The sequence below is a fragment of the Urocitellus parryii genome, chromosome 2 (assembly GCF_045843805.1).
Source record: "Urocitellus parryii isolate mUroPar1 chromosome 2, mUroPar1.hap1, whole genome shotgun sequence".
In the NCBI taxonomy this organism is placed as follows: Eukaryota; Metazoa; Chordata; class Mammalia; order Rodentia; family Sciuridae; genus Urocitellus; species Urocitellus parryii.
This window is the reverse complement of record NC_135532.1, coordinates 164,091,671-164,105,874: the sequence shown is the minus strand read 5'-3', so window position 1 is coordinate 164,105,874 and position 14,204 is coordinate 164,091,671.

Here is a 14,204-nt window from a genome sequence, read left to right as displayed (position 1 = left end):
AAATGTTGGAACCTTGCCCCTTCCTCTCTCCTTGACTCCTGGACACCATGAAGTGAGCAGCTGAGCTCTACCATGCACTTTCTGTCATGCTGTTCTGTTTCACCACAGAGGTTTCACGGACTGAAACCTTAGAAACTGTGAGCCAAAATAAGCCTTTCCTCCTTTTAAGTTGTTTAACTCAGGTATTTGTCCCAGTGACAGAAAGCTGACAAACATAAAAGATTTTTGAGAGTCTTGAGAAATGGAATAAATGGAATAAACAGTGTCAGTTCTGAATCCAAATAAAGAATGAAGAAAAACAGGTCTTCTCCAATAGATCTGAGAAAGATATGAGAAAGGGTAAAAAGAGAAAAATCTTGGAGAGTAATGGGAGTTTTTTACACTTGAACTGTGATAAGGGTTGCAAAAGGTATATATACATTTGTAAAACATACTGAACAGGATAGTTAAAATATGGTCACTTAACTTCATGTAAACTATACATCGATAAAGTAGAGTTTTATTTTATTTTCATAAAGTTGACCATTACTTCCTTTTGGAAAAACTCTTTTTCTCAAAAATTTCACATATTTGTGGTCTTCTTTCTTTCTTTTTATTGCTTCTATGTTTTCCTCGGGGTTCCTCAGTAGAAATCCCCCAGGGTTTAGTCCTGAGCCCTTTATTCTCTCCTTTCTTTAAGTCAATTTAAATACTATGTGTATATCAATGCCTCTCAAATTCCGTAGCTCCAGTTCTGATCTTTCTTTTGTGAGATTCATAAAACATCTTTCTACCTGACATCTCCAATTAAACGTATGATAGGAATCTCCAAATTAACATATCTGCTATGGTCTGAATATGTGTGTACCCACAAAATTCATATGTTGAGAACTAATCCCCAGTGCAGTGGTATTAACAGGTTGGGCCTTTGAGAGATGATAAGGTCATGAGGACTCCACCCATATGAATGGGATAAATGCTCTTATAAAAAGTCTAAAGGATTATAATATAAATTGTAATGCATTCTGTTGTCATATATAACAAATTAAAACTAAAAATTTAAAAAATGATTTAAAAAAGTCTAAAAGATCTTGTTTGCTCTTCTGTTATGTGAGGATGCAGCAAGAAAGTGCCTTTGATGAGAATGGGCCCTCAGTAGACATCAAATCTGTTGGCACCTCGATCTTAGATTTTTCAAATTGTAGAATATAGGAAATTTTACTATTTAGAAATTATCCTGCCTAACTTATTTTCTTATAGCAGTCCAAATGGACTAGGACAGAAATTGGGATCAGGCATCAGGTACTACTATAAAAAAAATACCTAAAAATGTGGAAGTGATTTTGGAACTGTGTAATGGGTAGATGCTGGAAGAGTTTTTAAAGTATACACTAGAGAAAATCTATATTGCCATGAATAGACTGTAAAGGGATATTCTGGTGAGGGCTCAGAAGAAGAGAAAAGCTGTAGAAAAAGCCTTATCTTCTTAGCAAATTACCTAAGTGGTCATTATCAGAATATTGGTTTAAATGCAGACATTAAAAGTTATTCTAAGGAAATCTCAGACTGAACTGAAGAACATGTTCCTGGAAACTGGATGAAAGGCAATATTTTTTGAAGATGAAGAACTTGCCTGATTTTTGTTTGTGTCCTAGTGTTTTAGGGAAGGTGGAGATTATGTGTGATAAAACTGAATATTTGATGGAAGAAAACTATTTAATGTCTAGAAAAAAAGTATGCAGGGTGTGATATGGCTTCTCTTGCTTGCTTATAATAAATTGAAAGAAGGGAGAAACAATTTTAAGACAGAATTTATAAATGAAGGGGAAGCAGAAATTAATTTTTTAAAAGAAATTCTCAGCCTGGCCATGTTGCAAAGATGGAAAGAACACCAATGGTGTGGCCAAGACCACACCCAAGGTATGACTCACCTCTGAAGAGGACTGCACAGCAGATAGCACCATGGTGGGGGCACATGTGAAAAAAGAGAGCACATGGCAAGATTTCAGGAAGCTAGAGAGAACCAAGAGGGGCCAGTTTTGCCCTTTTGTGACAACTCATTCTCTCAGGTTGTAACTGGTGTCCCACAGAACTATGTAATTCCTTCAGAGGGCCATGTTGAGGACCAAGCCCCCATGTGTGAACCTCTGGGGAGAAACCAATTTAAACCATAGCAGAGGGCAATCTGCTTCACTCATAGTTCATGGAGTTGAATGTAAATCTTATCCAAAACACTCACAGACACACCCAGAATAACTTTGGACTGATTATTTGCATATGGTAACCTAGTCAAATTGACACATGGAATTAATCATCATCCCATTTTTAACTTCTTCCTTCTTTCTCCACCACCATCCTTCTGTTGGCCTCCCAGTTGCATTTCTTTATTCTTTCATTCTTCTCTTTATACATGACACATCAAGTGACATTGCCTTCTTAGCTTAAAGTTTTTAAGTGTCTTCCTTGTCCCTTTAGGATAATATATTATCTCACCAGGGCTACAATGACCAGAGGACTGGCCCCTCCTGCCCTGATAGTTCACACTGCCCTGCTCTCCCCTCCGCTCACCATTTTCTAGCATACTGCTGTGTTTCTTTTTCCTAGAACAAAGGTGCCCACTTCAGGGATTGGCAACTATTATGTCCACTGCCTCATCTTCTTTTCCTTACTTCTTCCAGTTTTCTTCTTTGAGCTCTATTCCCAGTACACTGTTCTTCCCCCATCATCTCTCAGTTAAACAGTAACTATAGCCTGCTAACGAAGGCCTCCATCTTCCCAGCTTCTTTGTACTCTACCGTGTTACAGTTTTCCTCCTCATGCACACATCCAGTCTCTAAAATATCTCCAACTAGGATTCTTCATCTTTTATGAACTGCAAATTCTTTTACACTAGAAAAAACATATCATCCTTCTCAGAATATTTTTTAAATCACAAAATGTGCATTTATTCTCATATTTGTTCTAATATGAATAATTTTTATGTGAAGAACAATTACCACAGTGAAAGACTTCAAGAACCCATTAGCAGCAGCAGTAGATCTTCTAAGTACCAAATTTTTGGAGGAGTAAATATCAAATATTATTTCTAAATATCTGCAATAACTCTAATATGAAACAAAAACACCTGATTTATTTGGGTGACCACAGGTACTACTGGTACTTCTGATTTGATAGCTACACCAGCAATTGAAGGAATTGCTGAATTTTACATGCAAATCAGTAAAAATGGACATGAATTTTATTTTCCATACATGTTTACCAGCCCCTGGAATTCTAACCCAGATATATCTAGCAGTTGAGTCCCTGAACACCACTGGCTATGTATGCAGTAGTCTAAAGTCCTTAGTTGGTTTTCTAAATGATTTACAGATATCTGTAATATTTTTTTCCCTAGCCTCCTCCATATACAAAGCTGAGAACGTAAGTATTCTAGTTGCTGGACATACAGACCTCCTGCCATTTCCAGTCAAACCTAGTTCTTTGGAGTCCTTAGGTCTCTGCAGCTGGAACATCTTTTTCATATTTCTTCCTCTGATGAACTCTTCTATATCCTTGAAGACTAAGTTTTCTTGATTTCTTCTCCTCTAGGAAGCCTTCCCTAATGGCTAGAAAGTTGAGATTCACCTTTGCTTGCTTCCCCAGCTTGGTGTAGTCCTCTACAGAGCCATCACGACCTTGTTCTGCCTTGTTTCATGCCTGATTTCCTTTGTTATCTCCTGTCTATAGCAGTACAAACATGTAACACATTTTTGTGAAACCAGCTGATGACATCTTGAACCTATAGTAGCTTTTAGACTCCTGTGAAGTAGCCATAAAACAAAAATTGCTTATGTATAAAGAAGTGAGCCCATTGGTTGTCCTGGTCATGACTTGACAGTACAGATGAGGACTTGGACTCAACAGCCCAGAGCTTGATGCAATGGTTCCAACCAGCTCACCGACTACTAAAAAGCGCCAGCCACAGGACAGGGACACACACTATGACTGCCTGCTCAAGAACACAACCAAGCACCCTTCTAGGGGAAGACTTAGCCTGGCTAATGATCTTGATTTTAAGAGCTATCCTGGCAAAATAAGCTCTTTCTGTTTCCTAATTCCTTTGGATCCAGGATGGGTACAAAAGACACTGAATTCTATGCTACTAATGTTAAAGTGAGGCTTTAGTGTTTTTATTTTAATTTTGTTTTCAATTTTATATTTATTATCTAATTTTTCTACATCTTATCAAATTATATCCATGTATATAAAAAGTAAACATATATATCCATATATGTATAAATATGCATACCTATATGTGTGTATATATATATATATATATATATATATATATATATATGTACATAGATAGTATTTTCTATCCTAGGCAATAAAATCATACTAATTTTCAATTTGTTAAATCCAATATATTGTAACATAACAGTGCTATATCCAGAGAAAAGATTTTAAAATATTTGCTCAACATAATTTTCTAATAAAAAAAGATTCATGTTCATTAAAATGTATAATTACTTTTATACCATATGCTTTTCTGATATAAATTAAGGTTATGTTTGTTTAAGAAAACACCTATGATTTTAAGATTAGATTGTATTCCATATCCTGTCCTTCTAAAATTAAATGTGCCTTATGATTTCCACTCTAAGTTTGAAAATCCAAACTGTGTTATTGGTAATATTTCACCTTATTTTGAACCTTGAGTATATGTTACTATATGTTCTGTCCTCTGTGAACACAATGATTGTCGATGCTCTCATCAGTTGTAGACTAAATATTGAAAAAATCTTATTAACCACTCTCGGAAGATGATGACATGTACACACATTAAGGCAAAAAAGACACATTATGTATATGCCACACTGTGAACCTGTCCAGGAGTCAAGAAACCAGGACCAGGTGAGTAGGCACATCACACAGAGGAGGTCCACTCAAGAGTGTGTGGGTATTGGGGCTGAAACAAGGGGCTTATAATGTTAAGGATCATTTAAGCACAATTTAAGCAAGCTTAATCAAAAATGATATTAACACATATAACTAAAAAGCCAAAGAACTATACTTGCTTTAGGCACCGTTAAGTCTTTAGGACCAAGGGTGTTACCAGGATTTTGTCTTTTTCCCTTTGTTTCCACATGGTAAGCAAACAGCCTCTATTTGTGGAAGAATCACATTTATTTGTTTAGAAATTTACCAGGATGAAATAGTTCGGTTTTTATTTTTGTTTTCCTGCCAGGTCTGTCAGAAAACTCCAGGTGAGGACATGATTTAAATCATATGCCCATGCTTAATGCAATCACTGTAGCAAAGATATGTGATGGTCCAATTTTCCAGGCATGGTTCTTGGGTCTGCTTTATCCTGCAGGTGAAAGGAGAATTAAGATAAGCTTTATCAAAACTAAATAGAATAAGAATATTCTCAGGGCTGGGGATATAGCTTACTTGGTAGAGTGCTTGCCTCACATGCACAAGTCCCTGGGTTTGATCACCAGCACCAAAAAAAAAAAAAAAAAAAAAAAATCCTCTTATCAGAGGAATGGGAAAAGGTGTTGAGTGGGTAAGCAGGATGTTTCCTGCTAAGAAATGTAGAAGGATGTGATCCCTGAATGAAGGCTATAGTTGGGAGAAACTAATTTTAAAAGTGAGAACATAAAAAAATGTGTGCCAAATTCAAAGATCAAATTAAAAAAGAAATTTGTGGTTGCATTTTTTGAGGAAAATTCATTCAGATGCTATTTCTTGAAATCCTCTGCATTCCATGCCTTAAGAGTTGGAGACGCAAACAAAACAGGAAAGTTCTTACCTTCATGAAGCTTATATTAAAAGGATGGAAGACAGGCACATAAAATAATTGAGTAAGAAGTATGGTATTGTAAATGGAGACAAGGCTTTTTTCTATTTGAAATACTTCCACTGGAAAAGGTGAGAGAAAATATTGAGTGAGTTGGGCATGTAAGGCTTCAATGCGAAGGCAGTATTTGTGGAACAACCTGAAAAACGCCACGTGGATATTGGAAGAAAGGCTTTCCAAGGAGAGGAAACAGCAAGTGCAAATGTGAAAAGAAGTCATGGAGGCCCCACAGTGCATCAGGAGTAGAGCAAACAAGGACAGTGAGAAAGCCACTGTGACTGCCATGTAGGAGTGAATGAAATGTATCAGATTCACTTGCTCCAAGTTCATCATCAGGTGTGATATGTGAGAGTTATGAACTTTCAGTGAAAAACTTCTCCCAAAGGCCCTGAGTTGTATCTTGATACTCCTATAGGAGTTTGTGAAGTCAAAGGGAGGCAAAAGGAGAAAGGTTGGTAGGAATTAGAAGTTTGTTTGCTCATTTGTTCATTTGTGCATTTCTTCTGGGATATGCCTGCTATTTTCAGATGCTCACAGGAAACTAGATTATAAAACCACACAGGACAAAATTCTCCTGCTTAAGGACTTTAAAGTCTAGCAGGAGACCTCTAAGCATACAGGGTTGACTACATCATGGAGGAGAAGAGGAGATGCACAGGGGTAAGCTAGCAGGGTGTCCAGAGGCAGGTCAGAAGGGAGCAGAACACTATTGGTGATCTCTGATATGAAGAAGGAGGCTGCTGAGCCCTCCCCAGGTAGAGGAGATGGTTACAGATTTCACCCAATTTTGCCAATCTTAAAGGTGGTACACAGGTGCTGCCTCTGTCAGGCTGCATCTCCATGTTTGTCCTTGCTTAAGGAGCCCGACCCCAGTGCCTCCAGACCAAGACTCCCTCGTCTCCTTCATTTTTTTGCTAAAGGAAGAAGAGGAAGGGAGTAGGGGTAGGTAGACAGACAGAGAAAGACATAAATGTTCCTCCTTTTGTTTACATTCTGGCTGTTAAAAATAATGTTAAGTATTATTTTTCCTCCCATGCTTTTCTTTTGATATTATTTAGAGAGAGACAGACAGAAAGACACAGTATTTCTCAGTACAAAATGAAATATCAGTCTTCTTCTGATCTGTAGCTTAAATATAAATTTGCTCTCAAGGTGAGCTAATCTCAGATTTATAAGAGTCCCTAGTTAATCAGCTTCTTCAGGAACATGATTCTTCAAGTGACCAAGATCAGTTTCATAACCAAGTTCTTCCCAGACAAATGCAACCCTGATTGGTGGTAAAATAACTATCAGGCATCATAAATTGGTGGTTGGGTTTGTTATGCCTGTGTTATTATTGTTTGTAATTTATTTTTAGAGCACTTAGGAAGAACTTATTCTTCATGCCTCCACAGTCCAAACCAGTTTCTAACTACTCTGAGTTGTCTGTATTCAGTTGTTTCATAGTCTCTATTTTCTTAGTTGGTTTGCGCTGCTATAACAAAAGTACCACAGATTTAGCAGCTTATACATAACAGCAATATATTTCTTCTTTTTTATTAGTGGTTTATAGTTATACATAGTATTGGCATTTGTTTTAAAATAATTATGAAAGTCTGGAATATAATTTGCTTCAGTTCAATCCCCAATACTTCCTCTTTCCCTGTTTTCTCCCTCCCTCATTCCCTTTCCTATACTCTACTAAATATAAATACTAAATAAATAGTCTTAGTTCTATTTATTTACAGGGTTTTTTGTTTGTTTGTTGCTGGGAATTGAACCCAGGGATGCTTAAACACTGAGTCACATACTTAATCTTTTTTATTTTTTATTTTGCTTAGGGCCACACAAAATTGCTAAGGCTGGTCTTGAACTTGCAATCCTCCTGCCTCAGCCTCCTGAGTCTCTGGGATTATAGGCATGCACCACCATGCCCAGTTTATTTATTTTTTAAAAAATAGTGCTATATATATTAAATATTAATTTTGTAAAAAATAATGCTATATTATATATAGATATATATAATATTTATATATATACTATATATGTGCGTATATATATACATACATATATGAGAGAAGAGAGGTAAAATTTACTGTGGTATATTCATATATGTACATAGGATAGTTTGGTTATTTTCTTTCCACCAATCCTTCTTTTTCCCAATGTTTAAATCAGATTTTTCACTGCTGTGACCAAAAGAGCTAACAAGAACAATTTTAATGGAGGAAAAGTTTATTTGCAGCTCACAGTTTCAGAGGTCTCAGTCCCTAGATAGCCAACTCCTTTGCTCTGGTCATGAGGTGAGGTAGTACATCAAGGCAGAAGGGCATGGGGTAGGAAGGCAGCTCAGGACATAAGAATTGGGAAGCAGAGAGAGGGTTCTGCTCACCAGGTACAAAATATATACCCCAAAGGCCTGCCCTCAGAGACAGACTCCTCCAGCTATACCCTATGTGTCTATAGTTACCACCAAATTAATCCCTGTCAGGATTAATGGTTTGATTATTGGTCTAATTATGGTTCTCAAACCAAATTGTTTCACCTCTAAACTTTCTTTCATTGTTTCACAAATGAGCTTTTGTGGGATATCTCATACCTAAACCATAATACCCATCTCTCCTAATTCTCTCTCAATCCTCTTTTGTACTTCATTGATATCTCTTCTATTTTCATGAGCTATCCCTATCCCCTGCAAGTCCCACTTATTTTCCCCCTTACTTTGGTCTACCTTCCACAAGTGAGAGAAAACATTTGACCCTTGACTTTCTGGATTTGGCTTATTTCACTTAGCATGGTGCTCTCCACTTCCATTCATTTGCCAGGAGATGCCATAATTTCATTGTTCTTTATGACCAAGTAAAATTCCTTTGTGTATGTGTGTGTGTGTGTGTGTGTATGTATATATATATATACATACACACACATATAATGTTTTCTTTATCCATTCATCTGTTGATGGGACATTCACATTGTCTATTGTGAATTTTGCTGTATCCCTATAGTATGTTGAATTTAGATCTTTTGTATACATCCCAAGGAATGAGATAGATGGAGCTGGGTCATATGGTGGTTGCATTCCTAGTGGGTTTTGAGGAATCTCCCTACTGCTTTTCAGAGCCAAAAACATACATTGGAGAAAAGATAGCCTTTTAAATAAATGATGCTGGGAGAACTGGCTATCAATATGTAGAAGAATGAAACTTGATCTGTATCTCTCTCAACTGCACAAAAGTCAACTCAAAGTGGAGCAAAGACCTAGAAATTAGACCAGAAACTATGTAACTTCTAGAAGAAAATATAGGCTCAACACTCCAAGATATTAGCAAGATATTAGACACCCACTTCTTTATGATGACTTTTATAGCACAAGGAATAAAACTAAGTGGATCCAATCAATAAGCATCCAATTTAAAAGCTTCTGTACAGCAAATGAAACAAGTGTATGAAGATAGAACCTAGAGAATGGGAGATCCTGGCCAACTGCTGCTCAGATAGGGAATTAATATAATACCCAGAATATATGAAGAACCAAAATAAATAAATAAAACCAAAAACCCAAGTAATACATGGGTAAAAGAACTAAACATAGATTTCGCAAAAGAAAAAAAAATGCAAATAGCCGGAAAACACAGGAAAAAACTGTTCCACATCTCTAGCAACCAGGGAAATGCAAATCAGAACTACATTGAGATCTGATCTCACTCCTGTCAGAATGGCAATTATCAAGAATACAAATAATAATAAATGCTGGTGAGGAAGTAGGGAAAAAGGTGCATTTACACATTGTTGGTGGGACTGCAAATGAGTACAGAAATATGCTTTTTACAGTTTTGAAGGCTGGAAGCCTGCCATCTGGGTGCCAGCATGGTCAGGTTCTGTTGAAGCTTCTTTTACAAGTTTCAGAATCTACCTTCTGATTTCTAAGGCAGAAAGCAGATAGGAGGCACATCTCCTCTTTTAACAAGGGTGCTAATCCCATCACAAAGGCTCCACCCTCCTGACCTCATTACCTTCCAAAGGCCCAATACCCTCATTTTGGAATCAGGCATCACCATATGAATTACCAGGGGATGAACACTCATTCCATAGCAATACCTTCTCTAGAAAGCAGGGAAACTTCTTACTTTCATCCTTTTAACTTTCTAGGGATATTAGCAATTTAATTCCCAGATTCTGATATCCTCATTCAATCTCAAACTCTATAATTCTTGGTATCACCAAGACCTCACATAATCGCAGCTGCCTAAAAACTATCAAAAAAATGTTTGTCGAGTCAGCTTTTCATCTCTATCACAAATAGGTTACTATGAGGTAGAGAGGCTTATTTAGATAACAGTTTGTGGAGCTGAAAGTTCAAAGGACATAGTGCTGATCTATATACACCATGGGTGACTGCATCACCTCATGGTGCAGATAGCAATGATGGAAACCCATGTAGGAGGAGTAAATGACCACATCTTTAACAAGGAGCAGAGAGCTGGGTGGAACCAGACTTGATCCCTTCATAACAATAGAAATCAAAGGACCAATTGAGAACTACCAAGGGATTCCATGGGAACTGCCTTTCACCCCTGAAACTTTTACTAGACCCAACTTTCAACATCACCACCCTGGAGAATGAGTCTTTAAGCACAATGGACACTAGGGGGACATCAAACCATATCAAAACCTTGACATCTGAAAACCAATGATTCTGGCGTTTCTTTCACAAGCAGCTGGAGTAGGATTAAGAGGAAGCAAGAGAAACACTTGCCTCAAGTGCAAAATTGAAGGTTATACCAAAAAAGTTAGTAATCAAGATAGTATTTGAATGCAATGTTTTCAAAATGAAAATCAATGCGAAAAGACCCTATTAGATAACTTTTTAAAATGAAGATCATTTGTTGTCTGTCTTTTGTTTTTTTCTTTTTCTGCTTTATTGTGTAATAGGACCAGTCCTTTCCAGTCAGCCTCCATTTCCAGGGCCTGGCAAAGTAATGCAGCCCTGTGTCCATCAGCTGGCAGAGTTGTGGGCATTGACAGTGGCATGTCAATAGATTGAGCAACACAAGATTTTATATATAGTTTTGCTTTTGAATGTAGAGCTTTTATAACTTTCCCACTTGGTTCAAACTATGGGGTAATACTTTGATCCATATACATTGTGTCGCACGGTTTTCTTTTGTCTCAGGCTTCAACAGGGCTCAGCATGACACTGGGACGCAGCACTGGTAACCAGGAATTTTAAAGTCCTCTCCCTCTGCTATGGCAAGCTATGTGAAAATCTTTAAAGCACTTGCCCTTTGATCCAATTTTTCTATTTTTTATGGGTCTGGTTAAATAAATTCTCTTATAAATACATTATAAAACCAGTGAAGCTATTAAAATGCATTGTTGTAAATGTGTATCTATTGATGTAAGATTCCTGCAATTTGCTGTTGAATGTCAAAAGCAGTTTACAAAATAAAATGCACAGCATGAACCAATTTTTGTCTGAAACATATACAATGTTGTCTGAAACAAACAGATGTCTACATATATATATATATGAATATAGATAAATAAATAAGTGAATGATATATGGCAAGAGACAAAGATAATCAGGCATACTATATAAGGCTACATCTTTATCTCTTAATTTTCAGTGGTAATATGTATTATTTTTATCTTCATTTTTCTTATTTATATTTTCTACCTTTCTACAACAAAATAGAATTATTTGAGTAGTTAAACAATAAAACTATTTTTAAAAAAATTCTTATGTTAAGGCCATGTGTTCCATAGCCTATTCTTATGTGATAGGAGATTAAATGGCAACATTTTAAAGTTGCCCTTGCTGTCCTTGAACTTGAGATTCTCCCGCCTCAACCTCCCTAATCTCTGTTGATTACAGGGACATGTCAAGAAACCCTCCTTTCTTATGCTCATTTGCTGCATTTTGCTAGAAAGGTCACCAACCAAGTTATTTTTATATCCAACTAAACAGAAGCTGTGGTTCCATGAAAAGAAACAATGTATGGCAAGATGAAGAAAAAAATAAAAAGTTAATGGAACCTATGGTGATCTTGATAAGGCTCTATGGAAATCTTTCAGAAAATTGGTTTTTCTATTGTTCCAGGCTTCCTTGCCAACTGTACTATTGGTTTTTGTGGTGCTGCCCATGTTGAGAATAATACATTTTTGAGAGCTCCAAGTGTTTTAACCCAGGTTTTTGAGAGAGGGTATTTACCAATCCTTTCCTAACTCCTCTTAGGAGACAGGTATGGAAAGCAACTTTTGAGGAAGAACACTTAGAGCACCTTACACTAGTCAAGGGAAGAGCAGGAGTGTCCAGAGCAGTAGGCCCAAGTTTCATTCTCATTCTCTTCTAGCATTCATGGCAGCAGGTTTGCTCATGAATCAAATGTTATGTAAAAAAAAAAAAAAAAGAAAAAAAGAAAAATCAGGCTACATTCCAGATTTCTGACCTAAACCACTGAGTAGAGAGGATGGAAATAATTGGAGGATCAGCAAAGTGGGTATGGTAGGGTGATGGGAATAAAGAATTCTATTTTAGAAATCCCTTTATCTTCAAAAAGACTCAAATTGTATTGCATCATGGCTGAACACTTTAGATCCAAATACTGCAGCTTGGTCAAAAGACCTTGTTTCCTGCAGACAAGGGCATGTTTTTGCTACCAATAAAATATTTGGTCTGATGCTTAGGATGTGATCTTATTTCCATTCAAAAGCATCACCTGTCTATGTTGAGGCCCTTTGTACTTGTCCTAAACCTAGTTTTACTTTTCAAAGTAATCCAGATGCAGATGTTTCAGTGTCAACAACCTACATTGCTGCAGAATTTAGAATCTTTACTTCCATGTCTTGAGTGGTTTATACTTTTCAGATATACCCCGATTTTAAATGTGTTGTGTATAAGTTTGAGTCACATTATTTTGCCTCAAAGTGAACTGATATCTTTTTTGGTATGATTATTATAATGTTATTATTATAATGTCTACTTCCCACCTTTTAGATTCTATTAAGGAATTGAGACTATACAAATGAAAAAAAAAATAGACACACAAAAGGAAAAATAAAATCTCAACTCTGACACAAGAAGGAAAGCCACTGAATAGTGTATGTTAATACATGCTTTAAAACCCTATGCTCATGTTTTTGGTATGAATGTGAATTCAGTGGAAAAAGTTTAGAAAGGCTGCTTTAAGGTAAAGATTTGGAACATTAAACATTTATATTACATACATATGTATATAAATATTAAGGTAAAATAAAATTCCTAAAGCTGAAGGTTACTTGCCAGCCACATCCATGGATGGCCTTTTCCAACACCTTGACTCAAATCTTGTGAGACTTTCATTAGATGAAGTTTGAGCCTCAGACACTTGCTCCAAATACTCCCATGGAAATCATACCAACTCAGAATGAAGTCAAACTGTTGCTTTAATATATGGTATTGATGCTTCCTGACACTTTTCTTTATAATGACTTCTCCCAATGAAAATTTCACTTGATGTTGGTAGCCCAGGAGAGAACTTGACCCAGGGAAGACTCATGTTTCAGAGGACATCAGAGCTGATCAGAGACATCTAGCTATAAGTTTTACCTCCTGTCATTGCGATTTTGAGGACTTTTGTTTCACTTGGTTTTCTCTTCCTTGTTTAGAAATCCTAAGTGCAGGTGAGTGTAGGAAGCTAAAGGGAATTTCTTGGTCATTTATGTCCATGGGAGGAGACCAGGGCCAGGGCAGAACATGACCTGTTTTTTGCACCAGGATACGATTAGGAAATTAGGGAGGAATAAACAGCATGGGTTCTTCTGGATTTAGGAACATTGTTGTATTTCTCAGGTGAACTATTTACCTTCTAACAGAAAGTATTTAAAAAACTGGAAATGGAGGGAAATTTGAAAAGAACTAACAATGGATGTATTACAGGTTCTCTTTTCTTTATGGACCACCACGATCAGCAGGTGCAATGATTATGACCAGTCAAGAATCTGACACATGCCTGGCATGGGGTTATAATGCCAATAGAAATTCATAAACTGAAAAAGATAGAAGAGACTGGCTCAACGTTTGGGTTAAAACAAGACATGTAAACAAAAGTTGGGGGTGTCTAAGAGTTATGTATACAGCTGTAATATTTAACCTAGCAAAACCTAGAATATTCTTCACTGGATAAGACAAACTTTTTCTGAACCCTGAAAATACTCTGTGGTTACTTTATGACAATCAAGTCTTAGTGTGTCTCATGGGCTGAACTTCCTTAACTCCTCCCCTAATTCATATGTTGATATTCATCACCCTTGCACCTTAGACTATGTATGACCTTATTTACAGGAAGGGCCTTATAGAGGTAATGAAGTAAAAGCGAGGCCATGAGAGTGGATCCTAATTTAATATGATTGGCATCCTTAGAAA